The 25,479-nt window shown below is 41.9% G+C and overlaps 1 protein-coding gene across 1 annotated transcript in view; it reads right to left on the reverse strand.

Moving 5' to 3' along the window:
- cacna1ia (calcium voltage-gated channel subunit alpha1 Ia) overlaps window positions 1–25,479 on the reverse strand; it is a gene marked incomplete at both ends in the record, with an annotated part of 99,528 nt that overhangs the window by 66,114 nt on the left and 7,935 nt on the right. The gene's annotated exons all lie outside the window — the stretch shown is intronic.

Consider the following 25,479-nt stretch of genomic DNA (forward strand, 5'->3'; position numbering starts at 1 on the left):
AAATCAGAGTTATTCCCCTTCAAAGTTTGAGAATCATTCTTTTGAATTAAGTTCGATTTAGATTATGACTTAAATGAAATATGTTACGTTTGAATATGTCTCTCCCTCACCTGACTTCTGGGTTGGTTTTTCTTCATGAATTATTTATATAAGGCTACATTCTGTATTTCTCCTTCACATCTGTCTCCTCTCTCCTCGTCCCTTCAATCACTCTCTGGATATACGAGAAGTGTCTTTCAAATGTCTGACAGCCAGATACCAGTAAGCTTACTATAGGTTTGTTATCAATTTAGTTTGTGGTCTTTTATTTGACACTCATCCTCTAAACTCTGATACATTCTTCTGTCCCATGAAAGCGGCTTCATGCCTGCTAGCTTCAGCGCATGGGGTGCGTTTGTTTTACCTCCCACATAGACCGAGTGGGTGGTGGGTTGTCTCCGTGTTAACAGGATGCCACGGTCCTGACATGAGGATAATGTCCCAGCAGAGAATATATATATATATATATATATATATATATATATATATATATATATATATATATATATACACACACAATATACATAATATGCCTGGAAACAACAGTGTTTCATAGCACCAACACCAAAGTATGATCAAGTATTGAAACAGACAGATTCACATCACAAGCATCAGGACTTGTTGAACTGACTCATCCGCAGCATGTAAGCAGCGCGCCATGCAAGCCGACAGTCCCCCAGCCGCCACGCTGCCAGTGAGCAATTCTTCAATCAAAATGAAGATGAGACATATTTTTCTAGTCAACATATGTTTGCTCCATGACTGTATGAGTCAGGGGGAAAAAAGACATTGACAAGATAAATACTATTGCCCGCCACAAGGCACATATGTACACAAGTAAGTGATGTAAGATACAGCAGCATGGGGTCAGATCTCTCTGAATGTCAGAAACAATTTCCCCAACAGTGTCAATATATATATATATATATATATATATATATATATATATATATATATATATATATATATATATATATATATATATATATATATATATATATATATATTAAATGCATTCAAGCTGTTTTGCAATGTGTTTAACTTCCAACCTGGCAACGTTCCACTCAGCGTCCCTGTCTTCTCATCTGTGGACCACCTGTCACTCACAGAGAGCTTTTGCCTGTACAATACCTTCTGAGGCACAGACTGAACTACATGAACAGCACAGGCCTTCTTCAAGAGTTAATACAAGGTGATTATTGTGTCATTTTAATGCTTTTCAGAGATGAATAAAACTGAAAAGGCGACTTAACATGCTTAATTTATACAGTATTATGCATATGATAGTGGGGAGTATGAGTGCGTGTTTTAATCACTGTCGAGCAATTTAAAAGTCTTTTACAGCTTTTCACTTCTTTCATATCTTAAACTGTCAGCTTATGTTCTTTTAGTTCTATACTCTATCCTCTTAACTTACTTTATGTCTTTCTTTTTTGTATTCACACAATGAGCTTTAAGTCTTTTGTTCTTATGAACTTTGCACTTACATATCGTGTGCTCCCTGGCAGTGTGGAAATGTGTCTGTAATGTGTCATTTGTTTGAACCATCCTGACCCACCAGATAGTTTGTTACATAGAACCGCCAGAGAACAGTTACTGGAAACTGTTTGGAAAAGGGCAGGCACAAAATAAAATAATGAAAATAAAAAAATACATGGCAGGTGATTGAATGAAAAATGTGACGATCAAACTCTTGCGAGTCGTGAGAAGAGTAAACAAAACCTAGTTTCCGTCGAGAAAAAAAAAAAGTGTCGTTCTTTGCTTTTCATTCATTGAAGAAATACTCTCCTGTTCTGATACAACTGATGTTATTGCAGCATCTGTAACCTTCATCATTGTTTAGACTGAATGTGTGATATATGTGATATGTAAACATGCAATCCTCATGTGATCTTATGACATCAGGAGAATCCAGCTGCCACACGAGGCAATGTTTTCACACCTCAAAATGGTGCCATTTGCGCATGAGCGGCTGTAAAAGAAATAATAATAATTGCACTGCACATCCATGATCTGCATGAACATATCTGCACAATCTCTCCTATTATATAAAAACTGAAAGAAGCAAAAATAAATAAATAAAAAACTTTAACAATCTCTAAAACATCCATATCAAACTCTGTCATCTCTTAAATCTGATGAGATGCTTAAGAAAATGTGCAACATTTTAAGGACATGTGCACATAGTGTCCCCTGAAATATTAACACTGAAGAGTTACATATTCAGTCGGCAACTTCACATTCAACCGGCCTTGATCAGGGACACACTTCATTTCGAATTCAACTGAAAAAGATCAAACTTAAATATGAAAAGTAAAATGATTTGAAGATCAAGGATTTCCCAAAAAAATCTTAAGCGCACTTTCCAGAAAATCTTAACGATCAGAATCAGAAACCGTTTATTTGCCAGATGCTTAGTGCAACACACACACACACACACACACACACACACACACACACACACACACACACACACACACACACACACACACACACACGCACACACACTTTTATGCAGAGATTATGTGGTTGCAAACATATTTGTTATTCATCGCTCCTGCACACACTCCATTCTCCTTTAATCTGTACGTCTCTTCATCCTGCAAGCTCTGCTATCTCTTTAGCACGGTTCTCTGGGGTGAACACGGTGAAATGGGGAGACATAATATTAGAGCGCTGTGTGAAGAGAAATATTGTTATGAATTCTCCTGCCTTCTCCCGTCTCCTTATCTAACCAACCGACTTCTTCTTCTTCTTTGAAACACGGGCCTATCCTCCCTTGTGTTACAATGTTCCTTCCTTGCTTACTGTAACTCTTCTCCCTCAATATCATTTCAATTTTCCCAGCAGTCGCCTCCCCCTCTTCTCCTTCTACCTCTCCGTTTTCTCATCTTATCATTCATTCGCATGTGTGACAAACGATGGACAATTTTACCCGACCAGCAAAAACAAACACAAACACTTTGGGACCCATTAAAACTCGTCAGGCAATGAAAAATCAATCAGGCTTGCGTGTGTGTAAATGTGTGTCTATGTGTGTGTGTGTGTGTGTGTGTGTGTAGGACTCCCAAGTTAAGAACCTGCCCCGAGGTTCTATGCTAGCAAAGCAGGAGCCAAGAACAGAGGCATGGTGTGAACTCACAGAGAGAGTGAGTGAGCCACACAGTACACACAGATATACAAAAAGAAGAAGAGAAGACTTGTTTGGGACTTAGCTCCCAACAAACACAAGACGGGTGACAAAGGACAGCATCTATATACCGCGGCACAATGCCTATTTTGAACTTTCTCACCAATCTCTTCACAGCTCAGAGTTTAAAATACAAACATTTGCAGAGCAGCTCAGGTGAAAACGCACAACGTGTTCCTCCACATAACCCCCAACTGTGGACTAACAGTAGCAGCAGCATCTGCAGCGACATGTGAAGTGACTCAGCGCTAGTTTGAGTTCAGTTTCTTTGTCATACCAACCCCGTACCCTTTGCCTCTCCAGGGAAATGAAGCAGCAGGCGGCTGACTCACCCCCAGCTGATTCCAGAGCGCCAGCTGATAGCTGGTCATGTCACTCCCTAACATGCTGGGAGGCCGCTAACCGAGTCGGACACCAAGGATGCTTTGAGGAGAAACGAATGGAGGCATGCCGTTATTGAGCTTCAGCATTTAATTTGATTTCTCTTTTAAAGATATTTCTTGGGGGATATTTACCCTTAAAACCTTCAAGAATCCACCCGGGGGCCGTCCTGTTGTGACTGAGGAGGTTCAGCTTAAATGCTTATGGCTCCGTCTTTCTCTTTGTTAAGCATGACGCCTTCTCTCCCGTTCTCCACACTCCTGTATGTCTAATCTTCTTAAGATGTGGACAGGGCCTCCTCCCTGTCTTTACTCTCCTCCCGTCACATTTCCCCCCTCTTCTTCTTCTTCTTCTCAACGTCGCTACCTATTTATATGCCTGTCCCTCTGCGTCAATACAGATTTCGTCAAAGACTTTCCCTCCGCTTGCATCCCTTTTTTTTTCTTCCTATTTGGTGCTTTCCAACTTCGCCAAGCTCTCTGTCTCTCTTTATGAAAAAATATTTCAGGATCCTCACTTTGTGTTGATGATTCTCCTTTGTGGTGCACTCAGGTACTAAAAAGGCAGCGCTATAAGGAGCTCAAGTATGACCTTATTTTCCACACCTTTAGTATGAAAACAGCTTCCGAAAAAACTAATTATTCTAATAATCAAAATGTAAAAATGGAGGCTCCTGGTGCATGTGTAAAACCAATTTATTACCTGAGTGCCTTTCTTATTTACTTTGTCCCTGTGACTACTCTGTGTTCCCTGCTGGATGCATTTAAACGTTTCACATTCGCAGCCTTAAAGCTGAGAAGAAAGTATTAGCATTAAAGAGGGAATAATAATAACACAAATAATAATACATATATTCTAAAATGAAAGTCTTCCCCATCCACCACACATGTTAAACCTAAAACATATGTTCTTATAATATATTACAGGTAGTGTGAGAAGATGATCTAAGGAATCAGTCCGGTGTATTCGCTGAGCATGTCAACAACGTATGAAGGGGCGGAGCCATTTATCGATTTAAAAACAGTTAAGAGGTTACTTTAAATGAAGTCTTTGTTTTACTGGGAGCCAGTGAAGAGAAGTTAAAGTAGGACTGATGCCATTAAACCTTTTGGTTTCAGTCAATACCCTGCCCGCAGCATTCTGAATGCTTGAGTTGATTTAACACCTGCTTTGTCAGGCCAGCAACAAGTTCAGTACAATAATCTACTAGAAATAAATGCATGAACCACTTTTCAGAGTCCCACCCAGAAAGCATCTAACTTTAGATATATTTATGAGATGATGACAGGCCATCTTAGATAGTGCTTCTGGAAGTTCAGATAAGCATCCGAAATCACACCCAAGTTTTTGGCATGAGTTAAGGAGAATGAATCTGGTGCCTCAAAGCCTTGGGACCGATTGAAAGAGCCTCTGGGTTGTCCTCCTCATGAATTGGACTTGTGGTTCTTTCAATCTCTGCTTTCTTACACGTGCATCAAAGACTGCTCCACTGACACAGACTGAGCAGGGGGAAAAAACTTCACATGTTGGCTGCATGATAAATTATTCACAAACTCGGAAGCCAAATTATGAAGCAAATTGTAGTTCGACACGATTCTTTAAAAAATAGTGTTAGTGTGTGTGTGTTGGTGTATAACATAAAATATGGAAATTACTATTAAATAGATGCACCAAATCAACCGCTGTGTCTGTCTGTCTGTCTGTCTGTGTGTGTGTGTGTGTCTGCGGAAACCCTGAGGATCAATCTCATTCAGAGTGAATCAAAATGACAAATGAAATTCTGCTTCTCACTGCGGCATGGAAGCCTGTCTCATCTCCCAATGAAAACATGGCATAATATGTTACACACACACACACACACACACACACACACACACACACACACACACACACACACACACACACACACACACACACACACACACCACCACTTGCCGACCTTAGCCATACACAGAAACGAGCACATTCTCCTCCACCACCATCTTTGTGACAACCACTGTCCCATCTAATTGGGAGCGTTTGCAAATACCCGTCTTAAAAACAATCCATGTTGTGGCGAGTGTCACATCAGCTTCTCTGTTAGCGAGGAAGAGTCCGTCAGCACGTCTGCGTGATGTCACCCGCTGTACAAGCGGCCACAGAGTGCGTCTGTCCGCTGTCCTTGACATCAGACAGTTTTGTTTTGACGCTTTAACTGTTGTATTGTGACCTTGCTTCTCTCTGTGTGTCCCTCTCTGTGGTGAAGTAGTGAGGCAGCCTGCCAGGGATCTACCTCCCCACCTTCCTAACTCTGCTCTCATCACTCTTTCTATCCCACTTAATTTCCTCGTGCCTTGTGGTAAAATTGATCAATGAGTCTATCAGAGGTTGGTTTTCTCTGTTGGACTCTCTGGCTGCTTGGCCTCATTTCTACTCTGTCCACAGGCTTCTCTGTCCATCCTTCTACAGTGTCTGCCAACTCTCCTTTGTGTGTCTTAATAGTTGAGTCCTTACTGTCCCTGACCCCTATCTTTGTATTTCAGCTTCTCATCAAGAAGTCATTTGCTGGCATACAGCTGAGAACTAGAAAGTCCAACTAAGATTTGCATACCCTTTACTATCTATGCAAACAGCTGTGCAAATGCCCCCGTTTAACCTTTATTGGTGACAGAACGCTAACCCGGAGAGTTCACAATGTTCACAAAGCCCTTCCCTTGAATACCAGTGGGCCAAAAGCTCTCTAGCCAAAAGAGCATACACACAGCAGAGCAATCCAGCATAACAAGTAAACCGTCATCTTAAAAGCCGTAAGAAAACTGCAGTGTTTGTTCTGTAAGTGTTGCTTTGCTTGTCTCAGCAAATGTGACTTTCACTTTGCCAGCCCCGGAAAAAAGTTTGCTTATGGATATCCTCACACTCCTATACAAAACAACATTTGAGGAATTATATTTTTGCATATTTCCCTCAAACTAAAAATCCGTCTTTGCTCAATAACAATGTTGGCAGTCCTTAAGATAAGACGTTCCTCAAAAATAAAATGCCTTTTTCAAAATATGTGTCATGTACTGAATAGAATTGGGTCTCAAATGTCCAAGAAACACAGATTTGCCTTCCAGCAGCATGAACAAATAGCAGGGTGTAAAGACCCCTGCTTTATAACTTGAGTATTGTGTTATGCAGCTAAAAAGAGGCAATGCATCAAGTAAATGTCATCCCACTGTTCCTCGTCAAAGGAAGCACACACTCACACACCGTATAACGTGTAAATTCAAGGTGATAATCTCATGCTAGACATGTCAGTAGATGCACATTCTAACTTCTCCGCAGTTATCTTGCTCAAAGATGCAGTACATCAAAAGAGAGGTTGATGAGGGAGTAACTGAATTAGGGAATTTGCTTTGAAGTTCACAAAATCAAGGTGATAGAAGTGGATTGAATTAAACGGCTTGTTCTTAAAATGTAACTCGATAAAGACATGCAGGGCTTGCTAAAACTAGTTTGATTTATCGTTCCTGGCAGTTCAGTACTTTCTGCTAACTTGCAACTTTTTCCACAGTGTGTGAATATGTATCGTTTGCACGAGCGCATATGTTCTGGTCAACGTGTCAACGCGACTACAACTTCTCACTAACAGTGGATGCAAAAGGAACTAGATCTTTGCAAACTCCTTTTCTCTCTAATGACTCGTTTCTGCCAAAGAGTTGAATCAAATCCAGGCTGTTTTTGTTGTTGTTGCCTATATCAAGTAAAAGTTTTGTTTTTATTAAATCAGTCATGCCCTCAAAACAAGATACAAGTTAAGTGAGTCAATTCAATTCACTTCCCATTCTTTCCTGTAATTTAATCTTGTGAGTTTCACACACAAGGACACGGGAAATTAGCATTCAGTATATATTCCTGAAAGATAAAAGTAAGCATGACGCACTGCTCAATGAGGGTAAATGTCCATGCAATGCCATGTCAGCATATGCTCAGCAATATGGAGAAACATAAGATGCTGGTTTTGGTTGATCCATTTGTGCCCAAAGACTATATTTAGTATAATCAGGAACAATGCCACAACATGTGTTGTAATTAAAGTCTTGGAGTACACAGTACTTCGGTATCTAACAGTACAAGTTTGAAATTGTTAGATAACATTACAAATCAAACTTTGAGGAAGAATTTGAGGAAAAAACATTGTGTTTATCAAATGTTTTCCAGATTACGTTTGTATTGTTCACACCATTTGTGTGCATATCTTTGATAATATACTTGTTAGGAGTTAACAGATACCAACTACTTGATTGTGCTCCTTATTTATGAAATACAGCCATTTTCTAATCCCACTATATTTAGTATTTGGGCACATGGGACTAACATAGAATGAGTAGATCTTTGTTCAGTGATTTCACTGATTTTGAAAATGTCTCCATATTTGTGCTTAGGCAAGCCCAGAGAACACTTCCACCAAAGGAAATACAAAATGTCAGTTGCCGGCACAAATGGGTACATACAAGTGGTTTAATCTGCATTTTAGCAAAGCCGTTAGCAGAAATGAGTGAAGAGGCTCCTTATCTGTTTCTGAGAAATCAGTGGCAAACTCCATCAATACAGGATAGGTCTGTTTTATTGAGGCTCGGGATTAGACTGTTAGAGAGGCAGCAAATATTGGGAATGGTAAATGGCAGCGGCTGTGTCTAGTGGTTCAGTCTCACAAAATAATAAACAATTTGTCTGCCATCTTTGCCTGCATCTTCCTTGAAGTGTTTTGATAGCAAAAAAAAGCAATTATAGAATGGTAACAAAAGGGAGTGGACTCATCACAGAAGCCAAGAAACTGCACCCTAATTTGGTAATTGCACTCATGATTTCTTTAAGGCTTGTGAAATTGCCACATAATGTGTTGCGCTCTCCCGTGACTGATGCACATACGTATCCAGTCCCCCTGACACACAAGAACACACAGCTGCACACGCAGACACACATACAGTATGGCGCAGACAGACAGAGAGAGAGAGCGACAGACGGCCACACAGTGACAACCACACAGCCTGACATGGCAAGCAGAGCCCTGGAGCACCTCTCAAGACTAGCCTATGGCCTGTAACCAAGGCAACGAGAGCCGACGGGTTGCCTTCAGCCACCGAGACAACACAAACTGTGTGTGTCAATATTCATGCGTGCGTTTTTGTGTGCCGTTTGTATGCTCGCATTTCCCTGTGAGCTAAACCATATTGTAATTGTGCACAAGTTTGTAGTGATGTGCCTTGAATGCATTGACAGACATAGGATGATTATATTTTCGATCCGTATTTCAGCATTTTGAAAGCTCACACACAGTGTGTGCGTCTGTGTGTGTGACTGTGTATCCGTCTTTCTCCTCATATCAGCTCAGCACAGCAGGTGCCTTGCTCCAGTACATTGCTGCCGCTAGTGAAGCTGAATGCATTGCAGACACCATGGGAAATATAAGCCAATACTTTCTGTGCTTGTGCGTGTGTGTGTGTGTGTGTGTGTGTGTGTGTGTGTGTGTGTGTGTGTGTGTGAGGGAGAGAGGGAAAGACGGAGAGAGGGTGAGAGAGAGAACAACATGACTCAGTGAGACGGAGAGGAGGAAACTGGAAGACAGACTGAGAGAGACCAATATAAACTGAGAGTATAGAGGCAAGTCAAGGGTGAAAAGGGAGGTTGGTAACAGAAGCGAGCACAGGAATTTGAAAAAGGTCTGCATAGGGAAAATAGAGAAAGGTAGGAAGAGAAGGGGACATGGATAAAGACTAGAGAGGCTAGTGGGTCAGTGGATAGCGGCGCATGCAGTGTACTCACAAGCCATTAGTTTGAATTCGACACAGGGTCAGAGTATTGGAAACAGGAGGCGGGAGAGAGAGAGAGAAAGAGATGTGATGACAGGACGACGCTGCTGACATCCACAGTGACTAGTCAGACTCTGATGTGACAAGCGACCATCCTCACCAGCCCTCAACCTCCCTCCAGCCATCTGTCTTTCTCGCTGTCTGTTTTGTATTCTCTTGTACTTTGTATTCTTATCTCTAGTCACATAAATACATTACATTTGTCATAACGAAAAAAAAAAAGTTGATTTGTCTGCCATTACATACTGAGTGCTCATCAATTAACCTTATCGACATATACCTCCAAATACAAGAGCAATTTAATCTTATTTAGTCTTTAACAGATGTCAACCTTTGGTTCTGAAAAGTGAAGCCAATGTGGAAGTGCCTTAAACGTGCATTCTTTCTAATAGCCATCAGGGGGCGACTTCTCTGGTTGTATAGAAGTCTATGAGAAAATGACTTTACTTCTCACTTGATTTATTACCTCAGTGAACATTGTAAACTGAGTTTACGTTCTCAATTGCTAGTTTCAAGTCTTCTTCAATACAGCAGGATGTTCATTTCGTAAATTATTGTCCCATTTAAAGTCAAATAGACAATATAGTGTTGAATGCTTTAGGGCGGGGGTACCATGTGATTGACAGGTCGCAACCACAGCGTTGTCTAGTCCGGGAGTTACCCTTTCACAGTGTGTTTTCAGTCCATGAAAAGTTAATTATTTTTTGGTCACCTAAAAATGTCTGAGTCATATAACAAGATGGCAACGGCCAAAATGTCAAACTCCAGGCTTCAAGACTGTAGCCAACAAAACCAACTGGTGACGTGACAGTGACTCCTCCGTCCACGTCTTTTTCCTTAATCGTGACTTGACTGGCCACGTGGTGCAGCCATCTGCTCTGCGATCTCTCCCAACTTCCCATCTACAGCCACAAGGACCGTGAGGGAATGTCAGTGGAGCAGTGCTGGTCGTTGTCTGCTCCTCTCTGACATCTAGAGATCTGAAGCACATCTTTGCTTTAGCACATGAGCACTCAGAGAAAGGACAAACAAGAGAGCCTCTCCAATGAGTAAATTAGCATCATCTTTTATTTTGAAAGGTAAAAACAGAAGGAGTGGATGTTGTCTCCGGTGGCTTTGTCAAGGTAGAACGGAGTAATAAATAAAGCTTTTGTGTTATTGGTTCAGAAACACAAGTACAACTCAACCTGTTCTGCACAACATGAACAGAGGAGCTGTGGGCTGCAGGTGCACATTAATGACACATACATATAATCCGTTTAATTTATAATATTTCCTCAAAACCACTATTTCAATTCGTACCTCAGTCGCCTTCATTACATCATTTTCCATTTCACAACAGAGAGAAAAAGAGCAGCACAATCATGCTTAATATGACTTTCTTTCTAGGAAGTTTTTAGCTTACAGAGCTCCTTATGGGCCACACAATGCAACACAAGTCAGTGTAAAGATTATGGTCTCATAATCTGTGCTCTCAGTTTAGAACACTGTGATTAATTTACTAGTCTGTGTTCTTTCAGTATGCTTGAGATGGAGCAGGCTCACCAGAACTAGACTAATGTAATTAAAAAAAACCCTAACTGGAGTGTCAGGCTGTTTCATTTACAACTTCTGATGAAAAAGAAGACTATATTCTGTTGTTGTCGTGACGGGAGACAATTAAAACAACACAGACGTGCACATACGGACTCGGCACATTGTCAAATTAATTAGATCTCTCTTCGGGGAGAATGTGTGTGACACATGAACTATGTTACATTTCAGGTTTTCCTCTGTAGTACACAAACAACACCCTCATCACTCTCTCTGAACTGACAGAAGGGAGTAAGTATAACGGAGATCAGAAGCAGGAGATGGGGATGAAGAGGATCTGGTTGAGAAGGGAACTGTAAGCCCTCATCTCTCTCATCTCTTCATCCATATTTCAACAGGGGTCTAATGGGCTGACATGATCCCTTGTTACAAACAGAGGGAGAAAAGAGACTGAGGGCTCAGTAAGGGAAGGAAACAAGAAAGAGAGGCTTGCTTGTGGGAGTGAGTAAAGACAAATTCCACTGTGAGCTGTGGTTTTGCTCTTTTTTAACAAGTCCATTTAACATTAATTGTGATGCACAGCAGACATTTCAAAGCAGCTTTGCCATACTGCAGGGGATAAAATCTCATTTTAAAATTAGACAATTCTGAGCAAAAATACTTTGGATCCCTTTTACCACGCAGCACAAATGTAGTCTACCCTCCTGTCTGTGAAACACCTCCCTCGTTCGTGCAAGCTTGAATGTCTGCTCTTCAAACCACATTGGTGCAGCCTGAACTTTTTGATTTTCTCTTCACTTACTGTGCATCTTATTTTCTAGCAATGGATTTTCCTCGTGATTGGTTAGGCTCCCTGAGTATACGCCTCTAATTGCAGGCATGGCGAGTGGATCCCTGAGCTTCACAGGTGTTTCATGAAAGGAGAACAAACAAGCCGAGAGTAGCGCGGCATGAATGAGACGACAGAGTGGGACAGAGTGGGAGAGTGGGTGAGTCAGACAGATGGAGAGAGACACAAAGAACAAAAATAATTATTAATAGGTTGCGATCCAGCCATTTGTGATGCTAATTTTACGGCAGAAAGGTGACGGTCTTTCTCTTTCTCCATTTATGTTTTTCCATTCTGTGTTATGAGCTGATAGTGATAGCTTCTTTTCAAAATAGTGGAATGGGACATGACACAATGTCATACTGTAAGATAGCTTACCAACAAAAAGCAACAAGGTCATTTCTAAGAGACAGGGTTAAATGTGTGTTTTAACAGGCAAGACAAGAGCTCAGTCTACCTTTGATCCGGTGTTCTACATCCTCATTGCATCAAGTGATGTAAAAGTGTCTGGAGATCCCGGGGGAATTCAGTCTCTTTGAAAACTTCACGCAGTATTGGAATGATGAGGATGTGTAAAACATGAACAATCAAGGCCACATACCAGAAGCCCACCTCAATAACTTAGCTAAATGCTAAGCTAGGCTTGCTAACAAGCCCACAAAAACAATGCTAACATGCTGATGTTAAGCCGGGATAATGTTTATATCACAACGTTTACGTTTAACATGTTAGCATGCTAACATTTGCTAATCAGAATGAACACAAAGCACATCTGAGGCTGATGGGCATGGGCTTAGTTTTGCTGGTGATAAACAACAAATGATGAAAAAGACACAAAAACTACCTAAAAATTAAGCTTCATGAAAAGTTAGAAGCAAAACCAAAAACACAATAATTCATTATCTGGGAATGTCTGTACTAAATGTGCTAATCTGTCAAGTAGAAGACCTACTGGTAGCGTTTGGTGACGATCACCAAAGTAATAAAGTAACTAGGACTCATCATCTGGGCCCAATAGCATATGGCAATAGCCATAATGTCAAAAAGTCATCTGATAGTTGTTGACATATTATAGTTTGGACCAAAGTGGTGAACTGAACAACTGACAGACTGGCATAGCCGTCCCGAGAGCAATGCCTTTAGTTTAACAATAATGTTGTTTCCTTATTCCTAAATACATATACTCATGTATGATAATACAAGGGAATGAAAGGAATGCATTATTGGAGGGCTCAAGAGGGAGAAGTGCAGATACCTCAAGCTGTTTTTTCACCAGAATCATATATCAATGTTTCATCTAAAAGGCTACTAGAACACTTGACACACATGAATGCTTTGTGGCATTTAGTGAATGCTTTGTTGTAAACCAAGAGAGGCTACTGTGCTGTCTCGCTAATGCCAAAGGAAAGAATTGCTATTTTGGCCTAAATTTTACCCCAGGCTCAGCCAAGCTGCTGTGACAGCTCCCACTCAGCTGCTGCTCTCTCAACAGTCTCTCTTCCTTTCCAACCCCAAAACCCCAAAGTGGTCTTTCCACCTCCCTAAGTATAAGCCACAAGGCACGCTGGCTCAGGGATACAGAGTGACTGACAGCAGCATGACTGACAAACCCTTCTCAGTTGGTTTTGTGGACGAAAACTCCTAAATCCAGGGGAAAATATTTCATGAAGTTTTTTTTCAGTTTGAAAATAACTGCTTTATTATCATCAAAAGTGATGACTGCCACTATGAAATATTCAAACCAAATTCAACACTAAAAATGTGATTGACAGATGAAAAATAATGTATGCTCACATATAGACACACACAAACGCACTAAGAGTAAATAATTTCCATTTTCTCTGTCCTTGTTTCCTTTGACCTTGCTTTTCTGCGCTTTTCTTCTCTTAAGTTATGGGAGTGGGGACTTGAGTGTGATATATTCTGTCGGCGAAGAGACAAAATCATTAATACTTTTTCTGTTTTTATCATGTACCATTTTAGGAAAGAGAGAAAGGTTTGTGGAAGTTAAAATACACACAAGCACAGTCACGTTATCCTGTGTTATACAGACTGAATACAGTGCAATACCTAAAATGAACTAAAAACAACCCCTTTTGTTCCTTAAAAAAACTAAACAGGAAACATTAAAAATGCTAAGTTAAACAGAGATTTTTCCATCTCCTTTAAATACACAACGAGAACATTTGATCCGTTGAAAGCAGAAGTGCAGGGGCTCATCATTCGTATCACCATAAACCATAATTATTTTTTCAGTTGGTTCACTTCAGAAGTTTCTGATTGCTTCTGTTGCAGCGAGCGCAGAACAAACACTGCAGGTCCAGTGGTTAGTTCCCGTGGCGTGCTGAAGCCTCCGAGGTCACGTCCCACCCAGTGCTTTTGCCTCGACTTACCTTTGTTATTGGTTTGCAAGTTAACTTTATTTTGAACTTTGTTTTCAGTGAAGGGCTCCGAGGGAGAATAAAGTACATCACCAAGGCCTCAGAGTCTACGTACCCTGTTCTCTCTCTCCCTCTCTACCCCAGTCCTTCATTTTTTGACTACTACAATATTAATCCACATGTGCTGCAAGACTGAAATGAAGTAGAAGGGGCTCAATAATGCATAGCACCCTCTTGTGTGTTGCTACCTTCAGGTGGAGCTGGTACAAAATTAGGACATTGAAATTAAGAGCAAGCTTTGCTGGTTAATGAATTCCAAGTTTACTTTTCAACTGGCTCAGAAAGTTCTAGTCGCCATGCAGTCGTTTGGAATAAGTTTGTCTTTAACTCCAGTGTGTGTGTGTGTGTGTGTGTGTGTGTGTGTGTGTGTGTGTGTGTGTGCGTGTGTGGACTGGTGGCAAGTCCCTTGTCGGCATGTCAGCACAGCAGGATAGCCAATGTTCCTGTCTTTATTAATTACTACCTGACACGCACACACATGCTCACACAGTCAAACCTCCTTTAACTACTCGACAAAAATGCACACAATTACACATCCAAACACACACCTGTCTCCAGCAGCATCTTTATTTTTTCCGTGTCTCACACACTCGCACATGCACTCACACACACATACACACAGACACAGACACAGTGGCAGTAAGAAGCAGTTTGTCCCCATATCCCCTCTGCATGTACTTACTCATGCTTGGTTAGGCCAGAAGGTGCTCTGAAGGCAAACTAAGCTAAGCTGCTAATCTCAACTGGAGGCTGCTACAGAGTGACCCTGTAAAAACCATGGATAGATACTGTACTGCAGATATCTAGTTCCGATCTGGTCCTCGTTTTCTCTTTGGGGCCACATAACAATTTCCAGAAGAACCAAAAAACATGTCAAACGGATGTTTGGCTTTGCATTATTAATTTGCCTATCTCACTGTAGCAATGCCATTGGGTACAGTATGTCAGTCCCAACTCGCATAGCTATCATTTGTTATGCTTCCAAGTTTCTCCACAGCGCCGCCACTCGTCCTCATTTTCATTACCATCATTCTATGGAGTCAAATGGCCATTCACTCATTTTAACGTGTCTAATTATCAGCCTACTTGTGAAGGGCACACTATGAGCATAGCTGCCAAGTCTCTCCGCCAGAATGCTAACTAAAACAAAATGCTAAAACAAAAGAGCGCAGCACACTCGCCCATCGGTTCACCTACCAAACATCAATACTACGTAATGGGACGATGACAGTGCCGTCAGTCTTACATCAGCAGTTTGTGAGCGAGCTCCTTGGAGCAGCTCGGGAACATAAAGCAGGAAAGGCAAGATGCTCTCCTGTTAGCCATGTGCAAGGGCACCTTGTACGTAAACCTCAACGGCTCCAGTGGTGCTGTTCAGTAGTTATTGGTACAAGAGTGCGTCTGTGCCGAGAGGCTCCCAAGTGTGAGTATCCAGCTGTCAAATTTTGAAGCACAGCAATACTGAAAAATGCCTCAGAAAACTGCTCCGTGCATTTGTTGCATTAAGGCCTGCATTAATATTCATCTGTATTAATGGAGGCACGTTTCACAGCTATGCTGCCGTCTAAGAATGACAAAATAATACTTCTGCAATAATTATTCCACTGATGTCATTATTGATCTGTCGGATTTGCGAACGACGCGAAGAAATTGAGGAATTGCAAGCTGTGACAGAAACGCTGTGAAACAATGTGTGTGTGCACCCTTTGCAAACCACTTCAATGAAAATAACAGGGTTCCTCTATAATCTCATATTCCAATTCCAATAATGGCAGCAGTTGCGAAAAAAAACACATTGAAACTCAGAACACGTGACACAAAATTGAGGACGATGGCACAAAAGAACTTTCTCTTTTTCTCATAATTCCATTTGTTTAAAAATAGGAGCAATTTTGGTCTTGCTGTATTGCTTGATACATCTTTTTGTGTCTCTTCTTCTCTCCGGCATCTTCCTCCCTCTCTGGCTGTGCTGGGGCTAAATGCTCTCTTGAGGCGATGTCAGAGTTTGTAAGAGGACAGTAAAAAGACAAGCTGTGTGTATGCGCCTCAGTACCTTCAAATGTCTCGACCACAATGCAAAGTTTTGCAAAGCAGTCATTCAAGACCATGTTTTTCATTAGGTAAAGGTCTGGTGCAGGGGCACAGCTGGAGAGTCCTGTTTAGAACTTGGTTTAAGGATGCAAAATCACCGAAATATCACATATACATGCATATCTAGAGTAAATATAGAGGCTCGAATATCACATGTTTGTCATTTTAAAGTTTTTTTGACGTGCACACTCCCTCTTCCGATTTCACATGACTTACAAACCAGTTATGAAATGAAATAAAAAACATAAAGCAACGCCTAGAAGTCGCAGATTAGATGTGGCATTGTAACGCAGGCTGCAATAGCTCACTGGTTAGCTCAAGCATAACCAAGGTCAGTCACTGCAGCTCAACTGGTGCCATTTGATATTAACCGGCTCTGACAGTAACTGCACCCTGTGGAATCGCATCTCTGCAGGCTGGCAAGCTCAGGTATGGGCGAGCACAATATGCTTGGACACGAGGACAAAGGAGCAGACATGCACAGACTCCAAGGAATAAAAACTAAACCGCTTACTTGCGTTAGATTGCACACACAATTACATGAATTACATATAGAACGAGTGAGGAGGTGCAGATGCATTAGTGGAAGCACGTTGGTAAAAAAAAGACTTCTGATCTTTCCTCATTTGGTTACGGAATGTATGTAGCTTTAAATGTATCATCCAAAACTCTACTTGTAATTTAATTTAATGCAACAGTTAAGTTCACCACATATTATACACTGTTGGGTTATTCGAAAGCAATTACAACCAAATGAAAGGAGTGTGTTATTGAAACATTTAACATTAGTCATACATACTATTCTTGAAATGGATTTGTGCAAAGTATATCCTTAAATTGTAGTTTCAATAAAACGCAGCATCTTTCTAACCCAGTCCATGATTGGAACCAAGGGAAACGTAGGAAACTACACATCCATTCAACGTTCACTGTTGCTTCAATTTACCAAGGCTTCTGACTCGATGACAACTCCATAAGTGATGTCGTCACGCTGACATTTCAACTTTGTCCCTTTGTCTGTTTCACCATCTGCCTGACTTTGCCTTACAGATGGCTGAAGTAACTCAAAGAAGCAGAGGAGGAGAGGATGAAAGAGAAGAAGAGTGACAAAACTGGGCATGCGATGAAGGGAGGGAGGAAGAGAGTGAAAGATGGGATCCCCATTAATCACATGTGGCAAGGAGGCAAATTCAGCACATTTCTAGGAGATACTCACACATCAGCAGCAACTCTGTCCTCTAATTAATGTCTCCATGAGAGAAAGAAATAATGTCCTCAATCCTTTTTGTTTAGGTTCTTTTAGATGCAATTTATATACTACTATGTTAAAATTAGAAGGACATTGCTGTGCCACAAAGAATTACCGTAATGTTTATGATTCTCTGACCTCATTGACACTATTAACAAAAGGTTAATGAGGGGTAAATGCACATACATTGCATTGCAATCAACCAGAATGCTCTGTGATCAGTCAGATTACATCTGGTTCAAATTGAGATTCAATTGAAGCCAGCCTTACAGCTGACTAAATCTATTTTTTAAATATTTATTTTTACTACAAAAAACATTGTTTTTCCCGCATTACTGTGAGGCGCAGTTCTAGATGAGTTTAGTTCATAGAAGTTGAGGACTTTCTTCTCCCCTGATTAGCGTCTACCGTCTTCCTCACAAGCTGCACGCAGGCACCAACAATCCCTCCCGAGAGGGTCGAGCAGCTCGCCTGTTGCCTGAGAGTCAAACCTTTGGGTAAAAAACGTATATTGCTCGCCACTGCTTGTGCAGCTTAAATGTGCAGCTTAAATCTTCTTATATTTATCAACCAGAAGAGATTTTTCTGTGACCAAAATGTTACAATTAGCTTTCCATAATTGACTTAATGAGCATCATGCTGTATTGAAAAAGACTGGTGATCACATCTGATCACAGCAGGATCAGCTGTCAGTCGGCTTTAACGGAGACTAATGACGGAGTTCGTGTCTATAAACATGATCAGTGTAACAAAGTTGTTTTCTGGTCCCGGATTGATACAAATGATCGTATGTTTTCAGTTGATTTAATGGTGTGGAACTACTACTTAAATTAATAAATACACATTTATCATCACTGTCAGAGTGGAGATGTTTTCTCTGTCGTCTGTTACCTGTTAAACAAACTGAATTGAGTATTTGTATTTGTTTGTCATATTTATGTTTGGTGTCCTGCTTAGGCGCAGGATCGATTTCTACCGGCGGAATGCATCTTATTTATTAATTATTTACTATTTATTATTTTATTTTTAACCAGCTGCTGAATCAGAAAACAGATTAAATATATAACTTGAGTTCAATCTGTGATCCGTCTTTACTCAGTCTGATCAGCAGCAGCGTCCAATCAAATAACTGATGAACAATGAGGGGGCGTGTCGAGTGTTAAAACACTTCCTGGAAGCTCGAAGCAATATGGCGACGCAGAACAACTTCCGGTTCAAGCGAGGAGCGAGGAACAAGGAGCGAGGAGCGAGGAGCGAGGAAACGACAATTAAGAGACTTGGGATGCACCAATTGTCTTATAGACTTCTATGCAATCAGACTTATTTTTGAAACCAGTGAAGTTGCTCCCTAATGGTCATTAGAAAGAATGTAAGTTTAAAGCAATTCTATATTGGCTTCACTTTTCAGACCCGGAGGTTAGCTCCTGATCCTCACACAGCTATTAAATAGGCAACCCATAAACATGCCCAGATCAACACAAATCAGCAGAATCTGTAAATTAGGTGTCTCATCTATGAATCAATATAACAGGCACTCACACACGTTTACTGGCCTTGGGACCATACAAGGTCCCAAAGTACTCTAGGCATGTTCTGATCAATAACCTATTGAAGCGTTAAATTACATGCAAGGTGTTAGATAGGATTGAGGTGTGTGTGTGTGTGTGTGTGTGTGTGTGTGTGTGTGTGTGTGTGTGTGTGTGTGTGTGTGTGCGTGTGTGTGTGTGTGTGTGTGTGGGGTATGGGGGGGGGGGGGAATAAGATGAAGAGTCACAGTATCACTCATGTTCCTGCCATGACTGCAAAAATACACACATGGTCAAAATAACTAATATTTGGCAGAAAAGTACCTATTGTGGCTGCAAATAACCTGTTTTGCACTGAATAAATTTTCAAGATAATAACAATAACGTTCAACCTATGCAAAACAAAACAAAATGTGTGAGTCATCACGTTGTATCAGTATTAGTGGCTGCAGTGAGCTGCTTTCCTCTACAAATTTTTTTAAAACGGGCTTGTAGATTTGATACGGCCGCTCTCAATTCATGCTCAATGTTGAGCTGAGATCTGTATTCTGTTTTGAGAGATGCAACAGCAGAAAAGACGACCTCACAGAGATCTCACGGAGGCTTTTAACAAAACACCAAGAATCGGCGAGTTGCGCAAGCGTAACCTGTTAACGGCGTAGCGCAAACATTTCCACGCACCCCACCTGTAATACCTCCGCATCCCACTAGAGGGTCGCGCCCCACAGTTTGAGAACCACTGGCTTAGGTCAACTTCCATGGCTCAACAAGACGAGAGAGAGAGAGAGAGTGAGAGAGAGAGAGAGAGAGCAGCAAAGGCTGACCGAGCTACAGCGTGAAAAGTAAATGGACTGTACTTGTATCACGCTTAACCATTTAAAGCACTTTAACACCACATGTCATCATTCACACATTCACACCCACTCATACTCTAATGGGAGGGGCCACCAGGGAAGCTGCCACCTGCCCGTCCTGCGCATTCATCGCAGGAACAGCCTGCGGGAACAACTTGGAGTTAGGCATCTTGCCCAAGGACACGTCGACATGGGCCAGCGGAGCCGGGGAATCGAACTGCCGATCCTCTGAGCCACGGTCGCACATGATGAGAGGTAGCAGCGTTGGTTGGAACAAATTCCGAGAGTCAGAAAAATAAAACGTTATTTTGTGATTGTTGATTGTTTCACAGTTATGTTTCAAAGCACAAATAAACACACCCTACGGGGAGGTGCTACAATGCCAGATTCTGAATGAATGCACCGAATGGGCAGGCGCCGTCCTGTTGGCTCGGCTCGGCGTGCGTGCCACGCAGCAGCCGCTCTGCACTCGGAGGAAAGAGAGCAGAGCAGGGGAAAAACTGCAGCACATGAAAACTCTACTTCAAAAACAGCCTCTTTGTATTTGACATATAAAGGGGGACATATTCCTCAGTATCAGACACCGAGTGCGTGACAAAGCAGCGGTATTTGATGACCATAAGCGAGCTGCACACCACGCTGTAAGTGGCTGGCGGTTACACCCCCATGTGGGGCCCGAAGGCTCTTTGCTGATGCCCAGAAACGTCCAGAAACAGCAAAATAAGATGAAAAAGAGAAAATACAGGCAGAGTGTATCGTCTCCGCAGAAACAGACACCGCCACACACTTGTAGTGGGTCACAAGTGATGATTCAGAAGATTATTTCTGTATCAGACTACTGTTTTTTTTTTTTTAAATTTAAGGAAAATGATTGTCCTAATTATACCTTTAAACAGTTTATGTTAATTGCGACATACGAAGAGAGAGAAATAACAAAAGAGGGTGAGGGATGAAGAGTGGGCGTCGGAGAATGTGTAAGTGAAACAGATGGAGTGGAAACAAATGTATTGTGATAACATCGTTTAAACAGTGCTTGGCTCTCTGAGGGCCCTGGCTGCCTTTGCACTCCTCTCACACTCGTTTGACTGGGAAAATGGCCAAAAGGACACAATCTCACCCTCTCTCTCTCTCTCTCACTCTCAGGAGACTAAATTGTACAGATCTGTGCTGTCAAATCTCATTTGTGAGAGAAATAGCACACTGGTTATTACTTGAAGACAGCAGGTTGTTTGAGAAGTGTTGGTTTATATAACACAGTAATGGATGTGGTCTTAGTTGAAGGACAAAGAAAATGTGTGTACAGTAAGTCTGTGATTGCCTAAAGAGTATTTTTGGAAGGATTTAAGTTGGTTTGTGCAAACCATGTGTACAGCACACACACACTCAACCACACACAGCTGACCTTCATAGGAGGTGGTCTTCACTACAGTAGTCGGTTGCAATAACATGAAGAGGTGACATGTCAGCTGTTTTGCCCAAACAAAAGACAGGGCAGGATTGAGCCCACTGAAGCAACCTTTGGGTGAGGAAAGGCTAATGTTCCATAATATAGAGTTAATTTAGAGGCCAAGTCCAACAGTTGCATGGACCAATACATTCAGTCAATCGTTATGACCTTTGATTTTCTCTTTCTCTTCCCAAGTTCAGTAGTTCACAGCTTTTCATTTGTGTCATGGCCGCTGCCAACTCCTGTGTAGCCTGGCGAGGGTGTAAAATGCCATGTGTCCACTCTCACACATTAACAAGGAGGATTATCACGTGTAGAGATTCCCGCCATCTCCAGCAGTGTCCTTGTTTCCTTAAAGAGATTCCCTGGCAGTCGGGGTCTCTGGTGTATAGACCGAGACACAATCCCCTGCTGGCTTCCTCACAGGATTTGTTTCACTTTTCTGACTCCAGCAACCCAATGAAAAGCATGTGCATGTACAAATGTATTTTCTCTTTTCCTCTCTCCTCGAGGCATCCCTTTGCTATTGTGTTACCACATCTCCTCCTTTATTACTCCTCCAAACCTCCTCTCATCCTTTTTTCCCTCTCCTGAGTCCCTTTCTGAGCTTGTTGCTGTTATGTCAGTAACTCCGTCACTGATTCAGTTCCATGACAATCTACAGAGTTTTTAAAGAAATTCACCAACTCAGCTACTTGGGGAGTGTGTGTGTGTGTGTGTGTGTGTGTGTGTGTGTGTGTGTGTGTGTGTGTGTGTGTGTGTGTGTTAGTAAGTATAAAGCTGGTCTTTAATGACCTAAGCCCCAAGGCTCATTTGAGCTGCAGATTCCAGCCGTCAACTAATGTCCAAACATCTGGGTGGTAACACACACACACACACACACACACACGTTAAGCTTTTATCATTGGCCAGAGGAAGGGTTTTAGCATCCGCCCTGACAGATGCCACCCACACACACACACACACACACACACACACACACACACACACACACACACACACAAACACACCCCACAGCCAGCGGAAAAACACTGGAGAAGGATTTAGGCTGAGTATGATCCATATGTGTGTAACATATATCTGACAGCTTGGATTATGTGTATACATGAGGGTAAGAAGAACGAGAGAGTTGTGTGTGTGTGTGTGTGTGTGTGTGTGTGTGTGTGGGACAGTGACAGAGCTGGGCCATTTCAGCTGGTCCCTAGCGGTCACTAACTAACCTTTTATTCTCTCTCTTCATGGCTTTTCTTTCTGTCTTTGACACTCCCTGTGTCTTAAGCTCTGCTCTCTTTGTTTCAATTCTTCTCCCCCTTTTCGCTTTTTTACCATCTTCTTTCTATCCCTCTCTCCTTCCAGAGCCGACGGAGCGATAAGGGATTACTCCCAGGAGAGAGGAAGGGTCACTGGACAGTCAGAAAAGTCAGAAAATGGTCAGGAAATGGCCAAGGTCAGTGATGAAGGTATGCGTTATGGATAAATCATCCTTCCACCATGTCAAGGTGGGTTTGTAGATGAAAACGAACAAGTAGAGGAAAGATTTTTAACATTAACATTTGTTATATTTGTTATAATTAGTAATCAGAGTTGTTATTTTGTTCAGGGCAGACAGATATTTACATATTTATTATGTATAGACCTTGCATTTCCAAAAATATTAACAGCCAAACCTGTAATCACTGATTCTATTGCTGCCTTTGAGGCGGTGGAGACAAGCTTTTATCTGCACTGAAATATCAGCACCTATTAAGTTAACTAAAGCACTGCCCGTTTGGGACCTGCCAATTGCTTGGACCCCGGGAGTGCTAATTCAAGAAGATTATGAATACCGTTGCATTTCTTGACCTTGAGTACTTACGGTCGGGATAGCCGATTGGTCTGAACAAGACGTGTCACCAGTGCCTCGGCGAGCGTGGACAACTGGCCAATCCTAGCAGGGCAAGTTTTACCAAGAACAGCAGTGGGATAATAATGTCTCGTTGACTCCAGGAATGTGAAGAAGAGTTCTGTGGCTATGTTGGTATATCCAGCATCAGTAAAGAAAACGTTAACAGCAGTCCATGAGCTGCGGCCTTTAAAGCCCTCCTCAGCGTAGTCCGCACCACGCTGAATCCCCTCCCCCACTGCCCAGAGCTCTATTGCTTATTTATTCAAAATTGATCTTTATTAAATGTAAAAAAAAAGCAACAGCATCAACACACCCACCAAGGGGGACGTAGATCCGATGAACAGTTCTCTAGATGTGTGAAGGATGCACACACACATTCCTTGCCTAATAGTTAGATATTAAACTGTTTTTTTTACCTGTTTCAGTGCCCGCTGCGAAACCAATATTAAGTAAGTTTCCGATCTCAGTGGTACCCCTCCCATCATCCCTCTCTCTGTCGCTCCGCCTTTCACTGTGAAAGAGGTCTGAAGTTGCAGTCACCAGAGCAATTAGAGACTTCATGTTCCTCCTCACTGTCAAGAGGCAAGAATACACACACGACACACACACACGACACACAGGCGCACACACATGACACACACACATACACATACACACGACACACACACAACACCCATCCTCTGCCGTCCTTTGTGCTGACAGGCACTGGGCAAAAGTTCACTCTGCCACTGTGCTAACTATCTTCCTTTCTCTTCCTCCTTCACTCTGTCTCCCTCTCACACTCTGCTTTTTTAGAAAAGCACTAACTAGCAATCTCTCCCTTCTTCCACTTCTCCCTCTGCCCGCCTATCCGAGGGCTATCATCCGTCTTTTTCGTCTCCATCTTTTCTCTTTCTCTTGTATACGTCTTTCACAGAGAAGTTACAAGCGTGTCCTTCACTCAGTGTTTTGCTTTTGTGCCGCTCACCGACTTTCCATCCCTCTCTATCTGCACACTAATTACCATTTCTCATCCACCATCTGTCTCTCATTCCAGTTTTTCTTTCTTCTTTTATCTTTCTCTGCTCATCTAGTACTCTTATCCTTCGTTTTCAGTGTGTCACATATCTTATTAGTGAATTATGCATCCTCATAGCTCATAGGCCAACTCTGATATTGTGTGATGTCGAGTCAAGTCGGTGCCCATGTGAAGTGCTGCAGACACGCAGCGGAAAACTTCATTCAACATCTCAATGGGTCCCGCTTTCCTTGAGTCCTAATCAAATGAACTGAACAGAGCTTCAAATCAAAAAGGGAAAACGTTGAATGCCGAGGGATTCAAAATAAGCTTCTTTATCATGTCATATTAGACTGACACAATGGGGCTTCCCAAGAGAAGAAGAAAAAAACTCCCTGACTTGCATGTTCATCTTAGACCTCTCTCCAACTATTAGTCTTAAAAGGATGCCAGATTATAATATCAGAGTGCCTTGAAGAAGCAGACTTGTGAAACTCGCTTTGATCTCTCAGGTGAGCACCGGTTTTTCCATGAGCCTCCTACTTTCTCTTTATCAGAAACCTTCAATGAATCTAAAACCACAACCATTGAGGTCTTGTGGGCAGTTTGTCATGTATTTCTGGTGATGTTCGCATTTGCAGGGGATAGGGGGTGGGGGCATCTGCGCTTGGCATAATTGTGACCCATGAATCGGTAACGTGATGCTTGTGCCTCTCATAGTCAGGAAACAAAGACAAAGCCTCTACTCAAAGGCACTAAAAGGGCATGTGATCTGCAGGTCTCCTTGATATTGTAATGAGTCTTGTAATGTGCTCATACGTAATCATTACCAAAGGGGAGACCTCAAAGCACGCGCAGCAAGTGGGCAAACGGTTCATGCTGAAACATACGGAAGATCTATCAAAAAGCAGAATACTAATAAACATCCCCTGGTGACTCACACTTGCCTACAAAATTGGACTGGAAGCGTTGCCGAGGTTCGTCATCGCCGTTTGTTCTTCTTTACAAAACGTTATGTTCTTTCACTCAAACTTGCTCTTTTCCCTCCACAGTCAACGGCAGAGCCAGGTTCACGGAGGGCTTCAAGTAGACTGAAAAAGCTGCCTGTGCACTTTCAAAAGTACCATAACTTATTCAAGTGTTATGATTTATTTGGTTCCAGGCTTTTCCTCCCCTCCCTAAA

Source organism: Taurulus bubalis (genome assembly GCF_910589615.1).
Source record: "Taurulus bubalis genome assembly, chromosome: 17".
NCBI classification, from domain to species: Eukaryota; Metazoa; Chordata; class Actinopteri; order Perciformes; family Cottidae; genus Taurulus; species Taurulus bubalis.